The 16,858-nt window shown below is 40.5% G+C and overlaps 1 pseudogene; it reads right to left on the bottom strand.

Moving 5' to 3' along the window:
- Window positions 1-1,411: 1,411 nt before the first annotated feature.
- LOC128046847 (RNA polymerase II subunit A C-terminal domain phosphatase SSU72-like) lies at window positions 1,412-6,591 on the bottom strand (annotated as a pseudogene).
- Window positions 6,592-16,858: the final 10,267 nt, after the last annotated feature.

Genomic DNA, 16,858 nt, shown 5'->3' with positions numbered 1-16,858 from the left:
GGTCTCAATAAGTGTCAGGACTGCTGCCCCTGCATAACTCTGCATATTCCATTATTTATTTATGTACAACTTGGGGTATATAAGCTGCCTTTGAAAATAAAGTTGTGGGTCTTGCACCGATGCTTGGCTCCCCCATGTCGTTCTTTTCTTATTCGCCCTTTCCAGGCTGAATTCCCATTTGGAGCATAGAGGCTCGCCATATCTACTTATTTGCCTGGGCTTCTAAGACCCACGTGAGAGGGAGCCCAAGGTGGAGCACCCTTTTCTATTCAAGTGGGCGTCTTTGGCCTACGTAGATGGTGCAAGTCCCTTGTCTCAGGACTTTATTGGCTTTCTATGTAAATCAAAGAATACAGCCTCTTTTTTCCTCTATTTTCTCCACTACACTATTCTTTCCTAATCTCCCTTTATATCTCTAAATAAATGTCTCTCCTTGCCGACATCGTCTCTCCTTTGAATTCCCTGGATCCACTGGGGCTGGACCCCAGAATCCAATTATGTTTGCACCACCATAATTACTTTTGCTTCATCATAATAGATATAACTATCAGAATTATATTCTCCCATTCCCATCCATTTCACTGATTCCTAAAATGTGAATGTTCACTCTTGCCATCTCCTGGTTGACTATGTCCAGTTTACCTTGATTCATGGATCTAACATTCAAATTTCCTATTCTTTATAACAATAGAATTTACTTGTACCACCAGGCTGACAATCATATCCACAGCTGACAATCATTTTTCCTTTGGTCCAGTCACTTCAGTCTAACTGGAGGTATTAGTAATTGTCTTCAGGTCTTCCCCAGTAGCATATTGGATACCTTTAAATCTGAGGGGCTCTCTTTTGGTGTCATATCTTTTTTGCCTTTCCATACTCTTCATGGGTTCTTTAAGCAAGAATAGTGGAATGGGTTGCCATTTCCTTCTCCACTGGATGACAGTTTTGTCAGAACTCTTCTCTATGATCTGCCTATCTTGGGATGGGTCATGGATCACAGCCTTGTCTTAAAGAAGCTGTTTGTATAACTCAATGAAGCTATGAGTCATGCTGTAAAGGGCCACCCAATATGGAAGGGTCATAATGAAGAATTCTCACAAAACTCTTTAAGACTATTACACAACTTGGTGTCATATACTGTGACCAAGGTAAAGGGAGGAGCTAGGAGGATCAGCCATAGTGGGCTTATCTGGAAATGGAGCTCCTTGACAGTAACTTCCTTACTGAAAAAGTGAGCACTGAATTGTTTCCTCCATGGAAAGAACCTGGAACATCATCTCCATTCTTGGAAGGGTTTTATGCCTCCTGGTATCTGCCCATGTTCTCTTTTCCATGAAAAACATATCTCTTTCACTTCCTACCTTTAGAGGTGGGGGATTGACCAAGAAGGAATTCAAATTAGCCAAGACCTTCAATGGAAGCAGAAGATATGCACAAAGCTCCTTCCTACTTTCCCCCTTACTGCCAGGAGCAGCTCAGTCAGACTGCCTTCTTTGTTTTCCACCTACTGGAGACCTTGTCAGAGCTCACAGATGATCAGAGACCCAAAGCTGGCATTATTCAGGGTATATGCAATGTCCACGCTAATCATGCACAGAGGTTGACAGGTCTCCTGCTCTCAGGCACACAGATTTTCTGCCACACTGATGTAGATGCTCTCCTGACATGTGAAAATGACATCAAAGTGTTCCTTGCACTCTTGAAATCTTTTGGCAAGACTTTATTCTCTCATTTTTTTTCTCCAAAATATGTAAGATGCCATTGTTGTTATAGCACTCTTGGTCTTTGCAGAGAAGTTCCTTGTGCATCTGCTCATATGTGGTAGAAAAAAATTTTAAACCACAGGGTAATTGCATGCCACTCCTGGGAGCCTGACTGGGGATCCAACTCTGAAAGACTTGATGCTAAACCCTTTCTTCCTGAGGATGCTTGTGCCTCCATTTTCCTGTTCATGTTGCTCATACAGACCACAGGCCACAGCCATCGTGAGCTAGAATGGGAGCATGATGACAGCCACTTGGAACTCCAGTCAGACAAGTAGGCTTTAAGGGGGGAACTCTGAAGCCTGGAAAATTACAACCTGAGTCTAGTTCTTCCAACTAGAGTTAGTGTAAATGAACAAACCCTGTTTACATGAAATCACCTCCCCAAGGTGGGTGAAGAATTCTTGATTGGTGATTGTTTTAAATTTTGAGTGACTGGGTTTTTGTTTTGTTTTGTTTTGTTTTCAGTATAAAATTTATTATTTTTTGAAACTTTTATTTTGTATTGAGGTATAGCTGATTAACAACGTTGTGATAGTTTCAGATGAACGGTGAAGGGACTTAGTCATACATATACATGTATCCATTCCCCTTCAAACTCCCTTCCCATCCTAGCTGCCATATAACATTGAGCAGAGTTCCATGTGTTATACAGTAGGTCCTTGTTTATCCATTTTAAATATAGCAGCATGTCATGTGTGTGTGTTCAGTCACATCCAACTCCTTGTGGCCCCATAAACCATAGCCTGCCAGGTTCCTCTGTCCATGGAATTTTTCAGGCAAGAATACTGGAGTGGATTGCCACCTCCTTCTCCAGGGGGGCTTCCCAACCTAGGGATCAAACCCACGTCTCTTGCATCTCCTACAGTGGCAGGCAGCTTCTTTAACACTAGGGCCATCTGGGAAACTCTAGTGTATACATGTCCATACCTAACTCCGTAACTATTCCTTCTGTCCCATCCTTTCCCCTAACAACCAAAAATTCATTCTCTAACTCTGTGACTGAGAGACAAATTTTTAAGAGTTTCAAGATTGATGCCGCAGAGCATGAAAACAAGCACAGGACCGTTGTGAGAATGGGCACTTTGAGGGGGGCCCTTTACCATTGCCCAAGTCACACACCGTTGCAGTAGCCTTTCAGGGAAGACTATTAATAACACCTTGCATCTTGGAAGGTGTGGCCCCTATAAGCAATATGCTGTAGGCAGGTCAGACACAGAATGATGCCCTGTGGGAACTTTTACCAGGCATCAGAATTTTTCATCTGCCCACTATGTCAAAGAACCAAGCGATGGAATAGGAAAACATTGCATTTCAGCAATACTAATAGCACCTGCTCCTCGTTTCAGTTCGCTTCAGTCTCTCAGTCTTGTTCGACTCTTTGTAACCCCCTGAACCTGCACGCCAGGCCTCCCTGTCCATCACCAACTCCCAGAGTCCACCTAAACCCATGTCCATCGAGTTGGTGATCCCATCCAAACATCTCATCCTCTGTCATCACCTTCTCTTCCTGCCTTCAATCTTTCCCAGCATCAAGGTCTTTTCAAATGAGTCAGCTCTTCGCATCAGGTGGCCAAAGTATTGGAGTTTCAGCTTCAACATCAGTTCTTCCAATGAACACTCAGGACCGGTCTCCTTTAGGAGAGACTTGTTGGATCTCCTTGCAGTCCAAGGGACTCTCAAGAGTCTTCTCCAACACTACAGTTCAAAAGCATCAATTCTTCGGTGCTCAGCTTTCTTTATAGTCCAACTTTCACACCCATACTTGACTACTGGAAGAATCATACCCTTGACTAGACGGACCTTTGTTGGCCAAGTAATGTCTCTGCTTTTTAATACGCTGTCTAGCTTGGTCATAACTTTCCTGCCAAGGAGTAAGTGTCTTTTAATTTCATGGCTGCAATCACCATCTGCAGTGATTTTGGATCCCAGAAAAATAAAGTCTAACACTATTTCCACTGTTTCTCCATCTATTTCCCATGAAGTGATGGGACCGGATGCCATGATCTTAGTTTTCTGAATATTGAGCTTTAAGCCAGCTTTTTCACTCTCCTCTTTCACTTTCATCAAGAGGCTCTTTAGTTCTTCTTCACTTTCTGCCATAAGGGTGGTGTCATCTGCATATCTGAGGTTATTGATATTTCCCCCAGCAATCTTGATTCCAGCTTGTGCTTCCTCCAGCCCAGCATCTCTCATGATATATTCTGCATATAAGTTAAATAATCAGTGTAACAATATACAGCCTTGATGTACTCCTTTTCCTATTTGGACTCAGTCTGTTGTTCCATGTCCAGTTCTAACTGTTGCTTCCTGACATGCATACAGATTTCTCAAGAGGCAGGTCAGGTGGTCTTGTATGCCCATCTCTTTCAGAATTTTCCACAGTTCTGACAAATAGGGACTCCTTGTTTAGCCCCTATTAAATGTCTACACCATACTAAAAATTGTACTGAGGAAATGATGTGCACCAACCTTCCCTTAGGAACCTTTAGACTACATCGATCTACCAGTATGAGAACAACTACATGGTTTTAAAAACATCATGACACAAAACGAATTGAAGAATGATTTAGTTAAAAAATTAGAATGAAAATCCCTGTGCCTTAGCAATGAGGCAGTAATCTGCAATCTGTAAGCAGTAGATTTGAAAGTATATATTTTTCTGTTTCATTTACAAATTGTTCACATTGAACTTGAGATTTTTATAATGTGAAGGGAAAGTTGCTATTTTTCAAAGAGGCACAAATCTTCTTGACATATGACCACTGGCTCTTTCCCTTCTCCTGAGCTGGTGTTTCTCTTGCTATGAATCAGAATAGCAGCCTGCGACAGTATAGCAAATTTCAGGCACGCTTGGAGGATACCTTCTTTTTTTGTCCTGTCAAGTCAACTGGCAATAATAAAAGATGTTTGAGTACTAAGAAAATTAGAAAACAACAACCTTTCTTGTACAGATAATTTAGAATTAAAAAAAAAAAAGAAAGAAAGAAAGAAAAAAAAAAAAAAAAAAAGGAACCTGTTCAGCCTTCCCACTCTGGTATAGAGAAAGTTCAGTGAGTGTGTGAAATTGTTTTCAGGGTTTCCCTGTTTTCTTTCTATCTTCATTTGATTAGTCACATGGGTTTTACTCAACTAGAGTTAGGACACTAATTTTTTGTAAGAATTTTGTGTGCTTATTTCTCCACATCTGTAAGTGTAAGACATGCTTTGCATAGAATTTGAAATCTGTTTGAAATCCATCTGTGCACATCTCTAGCAAGCTACACCATAGAACTGAAAACATTAAATGTATACAAAGTGTGGAAGTGGCAATGATTTCTCTAAAAGTGACTGATGGTTTATTGCCCCAGATGGAGTCTCTGGTCTCCTTACTGATCCAGAAGCAGGATGGATAACTAACATGAGCACAGGAACTTTCAGATTCACCCCACTTGCTGCAATTCTCAAATCAGGTGCTTGTTCTTGAATTTTTGTTTTTAAACCAACCAGCTACTCTGACCCTCTGTCTGCCTCCTGTAGAACAGGAATCCAAAAGGAGTTCTTATGAAGCCCTATATTTCATAAACTTCACGATCTTTAGATAGAGTTCACCTGAGTGGATAGAATTGAAGTGAGGAAATCAATAGCCATATACTACTTTGTCCAGTGTATCAGGGAGTTAAGTTCAGAACTCCAATTAGAACTAAAACATACAAAATAGGTCTGTCTCAGGACAACCAATGGCAGGACAGTGGAGACTGCTGCCCCAAGCTGCCTTCACTCCTGAAGCCAGCACACGCCAGGTCTCCAGCCTCCCCTTCAGGGAAGGGTGGTCACAGGGCAAGATGGCAGCAGTTTCTTCCAAGCTGGCCCCAAATCCTCAGGTCAGCTTGCAGCAGCTAGTGAGGACCACAGGAGGCTGCCCAAAGCCTGTGAGGATGGCAGATGCCCCTCTGGTGACTCTAAATGGCTGCCTCAGAGTCACCCATCCTCCCACCCAAGCACAATTGCCTGGAGGTCTTGACACACCTTGGGGACTGTTTGGTTGATTAGCTTTCTTTCCTAATTGAGATATTTACCCAGAAAGAGCTATTTACATTTATTTGACTATTAAGAACATTTAATGCAACAAGTCTATTTTTTAGAAGATCACAAAGTAAAGGCAAAGAGTGTGGAGACTTTATAGGATCAGTGAAAAAGTTAGCAACATTGTTGATACACTATTTGAGCCTGTTTTATGGCCCAAGCTGCAGGCTCTAGTTGAATGCACACACCAAGAGTTTTGTTGTTCAGTTTCTAAGTCATGTCCAAATCTTTGCCACCCCATGCAAAGAGTTGCAGAATGCCAAGTTTCCGCGTCCTTCACCATCTCCCAGAGTTTTCTCAAAATCATGTCTATTGAGTTGGTGATGCATCTAGCCATCTCATCTTCTGTTGCACCCTTCTCCTCCTGCCCTCAATCTTTCCCAGCATCAGGTTTCTCACAATGAAGCTTACATCTGCATAAATATACTTGATGTTACTAACCAGGAACAGTCCTGCTGTGTGTGAACAATCCATCTTTTGATCAATTTCAAATAATGTTAACCTTGAATTTCGTATATAACAAGTTGGCCACATCTCACATTTGTCTCAGTGCTTTCTGACCCTGTCAAGTTTTCTTTCATTCTTTTATTAATGACAGGAATGAGATTTCCACCTGGGCAAGTCCCTTTTGCCTTCTCTCCCTTTGGACTCACCACACTCTTCATTCACTGAAGAGTGCAGCTCTTTTCAGGTGTCCTATCAAGTGGGAAGAATGGAAGAAGAGGCCTCAGAGGCTGGAGGACCGGGAGTATCCTTACTACATGTTGTAACCTCATTATTATTTTGACAGAATTACTCTGCACTGGAGGCCAGGCAACTCAGTTGGATGGGAAATCATGTTGTCATACTGCTCTGTCTCCATCAAGTTCACAGCCACTAGCCTCAGAGGCTGTGACATGACCTTCCTTCATCTTATGGGATATAATACAGAATTTCCTTCACCATTCATTTTCCCTCCCTCTTGGTGGACTCCTACTCTTCACACCTCCCATGCCTTCCCCCCATCCTTCTCAATGGTCACCCGACTTCCCTCCACTGAGAAAATAAAGCAGTTAAGGCAGGATGTCCACAGCTCCTTTCTTCACAGTTAGCCATCCACCTGAATCTGTGCCCACAGAGTTCTTTCTCTCCTATTAGAATACTGAAGCTAACATCTCAACTTGTTCACCACATCTCATTTCCTCTTGCTTACTTCCACCCAGCCTCTCTCTCTCTCTGATCCCCCTCTCCTGCATCAATAGTTTTTTCCCCACTCTGCTGGGTCACTCCTTAATTTTTCAAACAGCTTTATTATCCTTCCCATCAAAAGGAATTCTTTTGACACCACTGTGCCTCCCCCTTTTGTTTAAATTCTCAGCTCCTCTGTGCAACTAATCTTTTTATAAAGTTCTTGCTACTATACACTTGTGATTTCCAACTTTTCTCCTTCAATTCTCACAACTATACACTTGTCATTTCCAACTTTTCTCCTTCAATTCTTTCCATATCTACACCAATCAGATTTTTGTTCTCTCCATGCTAATTAGCTCCATGTTGCTATAGGCTTTGTGTAAAACCTACAGGAATTGACACCATTGAGATTCATCCCAAGTTCTGAAAACATTCTTTCTGTGTCTCTTAATAATGTGATGAATTTATGTCTTTTGGTGGGAAATTAAGGGGGTTGACCTCAGGAGCTAGACCTTAGGTAACAATTTAAAGCAAATCTTTTAGACTATATTTATTTCTCTCTCTCTCTCTCTCTCTCTTTTTTTTTTTTTTTTTTGAGAGTAGTGTTTATTTTATTATTATTATTTTTTTAAATTTTAAAATCTTTAATTCTTACATGCGTCCCCAAACATGAACCCCCCTCCTACCTCCCTCCCCATAACATTTCTCTGGGTCATCCCCATGCACCAGCCCCAAGCATGCTGTATCCTGCGTCAGACATAGACTGGCGATTCGATTCTTACATGACAGTATACATGTTAGAATGCCATTCTCCCAAATCATTGCACCCTCTCCCTCTCTTATTTTCTCCCTCTATTTTTTTCTCTTAACTTCATGGCTTGTTTTGACAAAATACTTTATGGACACTATTCTCTTAATAATTTCAATATCAAAGTAAATTTCAAGATATGTTTTTTAAAATATTTTAAATTATACAAATATTTACAAAAATTAATTGCATTCAGTAAAATGGATAATAGCTCAATTGCTATTAAGGAAAATACCTATAGTCTATCAGAATTTCTATCTTTGTTACACCTTATTGTCTGTGATGAATGTTGAGAAGCAGAGACAAAAGAGAACAAAGTGCTGAAGCTGTGAGTTAAAGTTATTCTGGATGTTTTAGCTAATAGAAAATACCTCACCAATGTGAATATAAATGCTATCAAAGAAAGGAAATGTGCAATATTTTCAAGTAATTTGTTTAACAGCTACTGGGATACTGTGCCTGGTACTGATCATCTATCTCATTATCCCAAATGGATGAAGTGAAAATTTTTGTATATATTGAATGTATATGGTGGCTTAGATAGTGGCAAGATATAAAATACACAAACACCAATTTATTTCCTATTAATATTCTAGCAATATAACCATAAGAAAACAGAATGGAAAAAGACACCGTTCACATGATACCAACCTCAGTGCAATATTGTCCAAGGTGTAGATGACAATATCTACACCAGGCTGAGGGAAGGCAGGTACACGTTCTTGAAATCCTCAGGATCAAAATCTCAGCACATAGGCCAAGGAATCTGAAATTTTAAACTATTTTCCAGGTAATTCTTCTGTTCTCTAAAATTTAGGTTCCCTGACACAGTAAGTAAGAGGACACATATGATGTGAATTTGAGCAAATTCCTAAAACTAGTTCAGTTCAGTTCAGTCGCTCAGTCGTGTCTGACTCTTTGAGATCCCAAGAATCACAGCACACCAGGCCTCCCTGTCCATCACCATCTCCCGGAGTTCACTCAGACTCACGTCCATTGAGTCCATGATGCCATCCAGCCATCTCATCCTCTGTCGTCCACTTCTCCTCCTGCCCCCAACCCCTCCCAGCATCAAAGTCTTTTCCAATGAGTCAACTCTTCGCATGAGGTGGCCAAAGTATTGGAGCTTCAGCTTTAGCATCATTCCTTCCAAAGAAATCCCAGGGTTGATCTCCTTCAGAATGGACTGGTTGGGTCTCCTTGCAGTCCAAGGGACTCTCAAGAGTCTTCTCCAACACCACAGTTCAAAAGCATCAATTCTTCGGTGCTCAACTTTCTTCACAGTCCAACTCTCACATCCATAAATGACCACAGGAAAAACCATAGCCTTGACTAGACAGACCTTTGTCGGCAAAGTAACGTCTCTGCTTTTGAATATACTATCTAAGTTGGTCATAGCTTTTCTTCCAAGGAGTAAGTGTCTTTTAATTTCATGGCTGCAGTCACCATCTGCAGTGATTTTGGAGCCCCAAAAAATAAAGTCTGACACTGTTTCTACTGTTTCCCCATCTATTTCCCATGAAGTGATGGGACCAGATGCCATGATCTTCGTTTTGGCCTTTTGGCTAAGATCAAGTGTAGTATCAAGTGTAAAACTAGTTAAGCTTTCGTTTCGTTTGTTTGTTGTTCCCCTTCAAAAAACAAATAATGATAATATCCACATCATAAGACATTTTGGAAAAATAAGTGAAATAAGATAAGTGAGTGGTTTGAGGCATTATAAGTAATGGTTGTTAGATATTGAATTTATGTATTGAAACAAGAATATAAAGTATGTAGAAAGAAGCTTCAGATGGAAAGACAATTCAGGTCTTAAATAAATAAAATAACAAAATTACTTAAGGATACTTTTTCCCCAAGATTTATTTTTTTATTTTTGGGTGAGATGGGTCTTCCTTGCTGCACATGGGATGTCTCTAGTTACGAAGAGCAGGGACTACTCTTCATTGCAGTGTGCAGGCTTCTCATGGCAGTGGCTTCTCTTGTTGCAGAGCACAGGCTCAGTTGCCTCGTGGCATGTGGAACCCTCCTGGGCCAGTGACTGTACCTATGTCCCCTGCACTGGCAGGCAGATTCTCAACCACTGGGCCGCCAGGGAAGTCCAGGAATACTTTTAAAATCATATAAACTGAGAAGCATACTATGTTCCTACTGGAATAGAGGTGGGGAAGACAAGGGAAAAGCAATATTTGTAAAGAAATGAATTTTTTCAAGGTCAATTTTTAAAATTTCAGATAGCTCTATACAAAATATCAGATAGATAATCTTGTAACTCAACAAAATGAAGTTAATGGTCATCTTAAAGTACATACAGTGGAGAAAAAAAAATTATCCAGCCCTTCACACACACACACACACACACAATGCAGAAGCAAGCAGATAAAAGGTCACTTTCATTGCCAGACGCCATAATGCATAGTTATAATACAATTAACAATATTGTATCACTATCAAACTGGGAAGACACAATGATCAAACTGAAGAGAAAATGCAGAAATCTACGACTTCAGGGAGATCCAACCAGTCCATTCTGAAGGAGATCAACCCTGGGATTTCTTTGGAAGGAATGATGCTAAAGATGAAACTCCAGTACTTTGGCCACCTCATGCGAAGAGTTGACTCATTGGAAAAGATTCTGATGCTGGGAGGGATTGGGGGCAGGAGGAGAAGGGGATGACAGAGGATGAGATGGCTGGATGGCATCACTTATTCAATGGATGTGAATCTGAGTGAACACTCCGGGAGATGGTGATGGACATGGAGGGCTGGCATGCTGCATTTCATGGGGTCGCAAAGAGTTGGACACAACTGAGCAACTGAACTGAACTGAATTGAAGAACAAGATAACAGCATATGATAGAATTTTTTCTTTTAGGTCAATAGAGAAAATATAAATTACTTAAGGCATAATAATTGGATTATTGATTAAGTAGTTAGAAAAATGGAACCTTATTTCAAATTTGTCTCAAAATTTATTAAACATAAAATTAAACTATAAAAAAGGAAATTGGAATGTAATAAATAAGTATATGTTTGGAAGCATTCTGTATATTATTTTTGTAGCAACAGAACCTAATATCAAAATTATCAATGACCTTAGGAAGTCAGGCTTGATTAGTAAAATGTAAGAAGAAATAGGCAAGAAAAGAAGGAAGAGGTGATGGAATATTTACAATCTTTTGATTATAAGAAAATGAGTCAAGAACATTCCAACAAGCGGAAAAAACTGCTGGCTAACATTAAACCACATCAGCACCACAGATGGTTGCTTAGGTTACTGGATGCTCTCACCTTGCTAAAGTGAAGTTGCTCATGCCTGACTCTTTGTGACCCCATGGACTGTTGCCTACCAGGCTCTTCCGTCCATGGGATTTTCCAGGCAAGAATAATGGAGTAGGTTGTCATTTCCTTCTCCAGGAGATCTTCCTGACCCAGGGATTGAACCTGGATCTCCCGCATTGTAAGCAGATACTTTACCGTCTGAGCCACCAAGGAAGTCCAGTCACCTTGTTAATAATATAATAATTAGCAAACCTACAATCAAATCTTCAAAGGCAATAGATATTAATCAGGAATGGAATGACAGGTAGAGCTCCAGGACTATCTATGGTCGGACCATTCTGAAAAATGCACCCTTCTATCCAGTATGGTGGCCATAACCTATTTCCCACATCTTCTGTCTTAGATGGGTCTTTGACTTGACCTCTGCTGTTTCAGCATATTCTCATGCCTCCTAAACCCAAGGACCATTTTAATTTCATGAGCATCCACAGCCAGCAAGGGATAGCCATGCAACATGCACATGTACATGCACTTTCCTCCACATTGTGATTGTTAAAATTGCGTCCCCTTCCTAAAACTTCCATAATCATATATACCTTCGAGAAGGTAGCAGTGTTTTACAAGCTCTCAAGGGACCTAATTAAAGAGTGGGTGGGAAAGACACGCACGAGAGAGGTACTTAAGCATAACAGTTTCTTAAAGGACAAATGACCCTTCCAATCAGCAAATAGGTACAAACTTTCTGTCAGTTTGATAATGGACATCAATGATTTTGACAATATGCATATATTTTAATCCAGCAATTTTACTTTTTTCCAATGTGTTTTATTGTGGTAAAATACACAGAACATAAAATTTGCAGTCTCAAACATTTTCAAGTACCCAGCTCAGTGGTATTAATCATATTCCTAATATTGTACAACCATCACCACTATCCATTTTCAGAACCCTTTTCATCTTGTAAAGTTGAAATTCTATAACCATCCAACAATTACTTCTCATTCTTTTCCCCCAAGTCTTGGGCAACCACCATTCTACATTTTATGGCTATAAGTATGATTATTTAGATACCTCATATAACTCGAATCATACATTATTTGCCTTTTTGTGACTGGCTTATTTCACTTAGCATAATATCTTCAAGTTTCATCTGTAGATAATGTACTGTAGCATATTATCTTCCTTAATGCTGAATTATATTTCATTGCACGTATACACCACATTTTTTTATCCATTGATTCACTGTTGGATACTTGGGTTGTTTCCATGTTTTAGCTCTTGTGATAATGTCACTAGGAATCTAGGTATACCAATATCACTTTGAGATCTTGTTTCAATTTTGGAATATATATATATATATATGGGTTAAGGTTATATGGGTTAAGGTTAGGGCTAAAGAATTTCTAGATCATATGAAAATTATATTTTGGTGAGGGTGGGGGGAGCCACCATAATGTTTTGCTTACCACAGTAACTATCCCATTTTATGTTTCCACCAACAGTGCACAAGTTTTCCAGTTTCTCAGCAACATTTGTTTTCTGCTTTTTTATAGTGACTATCATAACGAGTTCAGTTCAGGTCAGTCGCTCAGTCATGTCTGACTCTTTGTGACCCTATGAACCAAAACACGCCAGACCTCCCTGTCCATCACCGACTCCTGGAGTTTACCCAAACTCATGTTCATTGAGTAGGTAATGCCATCTAACCATCTCATCCTCTGTTGTCCCCTTCTCCTCCTGCCTTCAATCTTTCCCAATATCAGGGCCTTTTCAAATGAATCAGCTCTTCGCATCAGGTGGCCAAAATATTGGAGTTTCAGCTTCAACATCAGTCCTTCCAATGAACACCCAGGGCTGGTTTCCTTTAGGATGGACTGGTTGGAACTCCTTGCTGTCCAAGGGACTCTCAAGAGTCTTCTCCAATACCACAGTTCAAAAGCATCAATTCTTCAGCACTCAGCTTTCTTTATAGTCCAACTCTCACATCCATACATGACTACCGGATAAACCATAGCCTTGATTAGATGGACTTTTGTTGGCAAAGTAATGTCTCTGCTTTTTAGTATGCTGTTTAGGTTGGTCATAACTTTCCTGCCAAGGAGTAAGTGTCTTTTAATTTCATGTCTTCAATCACCATCTGCAGTGATTTTGGAGCCCCAAAAAATAAACTCTGACACTGTTGCAATTGTTTCCCCATCTACTTGCCATGAAGTGATGGGACCAGATGCCATGATCTTCACTTTCTGAATGTTGAGCTTTAAGTCAACTTTTTCACTCTCTTCTTTCACTTTCACCAAGAGGCTCTTTACTTATTCTTCACTTTCGGCCATAAGGGTGGTGTCATCTGCATACCTGAGATTATTGTTATTTCTCCCGGCAACCTTGATTCCAGCTTGTACTTCTTCCAGCCCAGCATTTTTCATGATGTACTCTGCATATAAGTTAAATAAACAGGGTGACAATATACAGCCCTCACGTCCTCCTTTTCCTAGTTGGAACCTGTCTGCTGTTCCATATTGTTCTTAATGAGTATGAGGTGACAAGTCATTGTAGCTTTGATTTGTATTTCCCTAATAAATAGTGAAGTTGAACATCTTTCCATGTGCTTATTGGCCACTCATATACTTTCCTTGGAGAAATGTCTATCCAATCCCTTGGCCTGTTTTTGAATCTGTTGTTTGTTTTTTTATTGCTGAGTTTTATAAATTCTCTACATATTCTTTCTGTTTTTACTTTTCTTTTCTTTTTAATTTTATTTTCTTTACTTTTAATTTTTTTTCCCAAAATTTCTGTTCCTTCAAAGCCTTGTGTCAAGGGCTGTTTTTCAACAGATAGCAGTGAGAGAGCTGCTCTGCTATTTACAAAACCCCGACCCAGAAGCAGGTCATCTACAAAAGTGTTCTCTATATATACCTGAACATGATTTGCTTACCTGATACCTAATTTCCAAATATTGTCTTCCATTTGGTGGATTGTCTCTTTTAGGCTGTTGATAGCATCTTTTTATGGTGAAGTTTTAATTTTTTAAATAAATTCAATGGGCCTGTTTTTCCTTTTTTTTTTTTTTTTTTTTTTTAATCTGTGCTTCTGGTATCATACCTAAGAAATCATTGCCAAGTCCAATGTTCTGAAATTTTTGTCCTATGTTGTCTTCTTAAAGTTTCGTTCGTCTAGGTTTTACATTTAGGCCTTTGATTCATTTTGAGTTAATTTTTCTACATGATGTTAAGTGTCCAACTTCATACTTTTGCACGTGGATATCCAATTCTCCCAACACCATTTGTTGAAAAGATTGCCCTTTCCCCACTAAATAGTCTTGGCATCCTTGCCAAAAGTTATTTGACCTTAAATTCAACATCTTACTCCTGGACTTTATTCTATTCCATTGGTTGATATGTCTGTCTTTGTACCAATACCACACTGGGTTTTTTGTTTGTTCATTTTGTATTTATTACCATACTGTTTTGATGACTGATTTTGTAGTAAGTTTGGAAATCAGGAAATATGAGTTCTTTAGTTTTATTCTTTTTTAAAGATTGTTTTGGTTATTCAGGGTCCCTTGAGATTTAAGGATGAGTTTTCCTATTTCCACAAAAGCCATCATTGGGATTTTGAAAGGGACTGCATCGAACACATAAAACTCTGGCTCTTCTATGACCGAGGTGATTTGCTCTTCCATTGCCCCGTGGCTTCAGTTCATCTCCAGCAGGAAAGCGAGGCTTCCTACTGGCACAGGGGTTGAGCTGGATCACAGTCCCCCTAGTCTCCTGAACAGCATTCAAAGGAGGGGCTCAATTTCAGGGATCCTCGAAGGGACACATTTGGGAGCTCTGAACCCGGTGTGGCATTTGGAGGTGGCTGTTTTTGAGGGGACGCAAGTGGCGTTAGGGACTCAAGGGTAGGACTTTGAAGTCTGTTTTCTGAGCGTCCCTCGGAGGCAGGGTTTATAGAGACTGGGTTTAGGTGGATGTTTGGGGAGACCCTTAGGATCCGTGTATGTATACTTTCATTCATGGGGTAGGATTTGGTGTGCTTCCCCAGGAAAGAGGCAAAGTTTGAGGTTCCTGAACTCAAGGCGGAATTTGGGGAGGGCTTGATTCAGGAAGGGTCTTGGTGATGGTGGGAACAGGCGGGACTGATGTGGCATGCAGAGGTATCTAATGACCTTTGTGACCTCTGCTTCTAATATGATGTCTTGGGTATTAAAGGCTGAGAGACTGGACACATTGGGGCTCACATGTTGTTTTAGGAAGAGGAGCTCCCAGCCCAGGCTGTAGAAGGAACGCTGGAGCCTAGCATGCTAGGCTCTTTCCAAGGGGCTTTCCTTTGCCATGGTTTTATTCGCTATGCATGAGGAGATGGGCTGTTGAGGGAGACCATTTTGGACCTTTTCGCACCTGGTTCGTTGGAAGTATCAGCTTGTGAATTATTCACAAGGGAGTGGTTCATTTTGCTTAAGGGGCGTGCTGAAAGGGGTGCCTTGCAGTCTGCCGGGCAAATTTAGATCACACTGATAAAGCATAAAAAGGTGAGTAGTGGCCCGAGTTTTCTGTGGCTTGTCTAGGGGCATTGTGCATAATTCATGAGGGGCGTAGCTTTTAGGGCTTCATCTGCATAATCAGCTGGTAGCCTTTCCTTAGAGGTTTCAGGATTTAAGTTTTGTGTATTGCGAAGGGATGAGGCCTGGCACATTGTTCATTCGTGGCTGCCCAATAATCCCAGATTATCAAAAAAGACTCTAGATTCAAGTCACATCAATCCTTGCCAGCTGTGTGATCTTTGGCAGATCTGTGAACTTGAAAAAATGAGTCTGAGCATAATGGTGATCAGGTTAGTTTGCACTCATTTAGCAGCTTTATTATACCGTTTAATCCCCACAACAACCCTGGGAGGTAAGTTATTATCGTCCCACTTTGTAGATAAGGAAACTGGGACACCAGGAGGCTAAGTAATTTTCTTAAGGTTACTCACAGTTAGTGAGTGGCTGAGCCAGGATTGAAATCCAGTTAGTCTAGTTCAAGAGTCTGTAGTTTTCAATACCATAATGTCTCTCTCCCACCCACCCAATTCACTGGTATATCTACTACTGTTAGTCGTATAGCACCAGGTGGCCAGGCACTGTTCTGAGCCTATTTAAACTTCATCACAAGGTAGGTGACTATTGTTCTCATTTTATGGGTGGGGAAACAATGGCCCAGAGACGTGTCTGGTCCCAGATCAGAAAGCTAGTCATCAATGTGTGGAACTGATTTTTGTGATGATTTGAGAACTCAGGAGGTCTCCTTTGACCTGAGACCTGAAGGAACTGATTCCCTGCTCTGCATTCCTGAGACAAATGGCAAAACGCTTGGAAAGGACTCCCCAAAGGAACCACCACATAGCAGGCAATCGGTTAACATGATCTATTATTACTAAATAGAAATGTAGTGGGTGTTTATCATGTGCCTGGGGCTTTGGTATACAGTTGTATCTCTGGTGACCTGGTCGTCTGTGCTACCTATTTAATGAACATTGGTGGCTTAGTGCTGTTTTACATTGTAAATCTGGAAGGGTATTTCAAGGCATTATTTTTTAGATAATGCCCCAAGTTGGGGGTTTCTCTGGTGTCTGGGTATACCCTCACCCATAACTAATTTTACATCAATAAAAATATTATATTTACATGTTACCTTTACACTAATGCTTAAAAAATGTAATAGTTCTCTGTGCCAGCACTGCTCTGAGTTTATTTCATAGTTTATACACTCTTTTCATAGTGACACGTTTTGCC

The sequence above is a fragment of the Budorcas taxicolor genome, chromosome 4, assembly GCF_023091745.1.
Source record: "Budorcas taxicolor isolate Tak-1 chromosome 4, Takin1.1, whole genome shotgun sequence".
Taxonomy (NCBI): domain Eukaryota; kingdom Metazoa; phylum Chordata; class Mammalia; order Artiodactyla; family Bovidae; genus Budorcas; species Budorcas taxicolor.
Note: the sequence above shows the minus strand (reverse complement) of the source record. Positions and strands in the feature narration are given on the sequence as shown.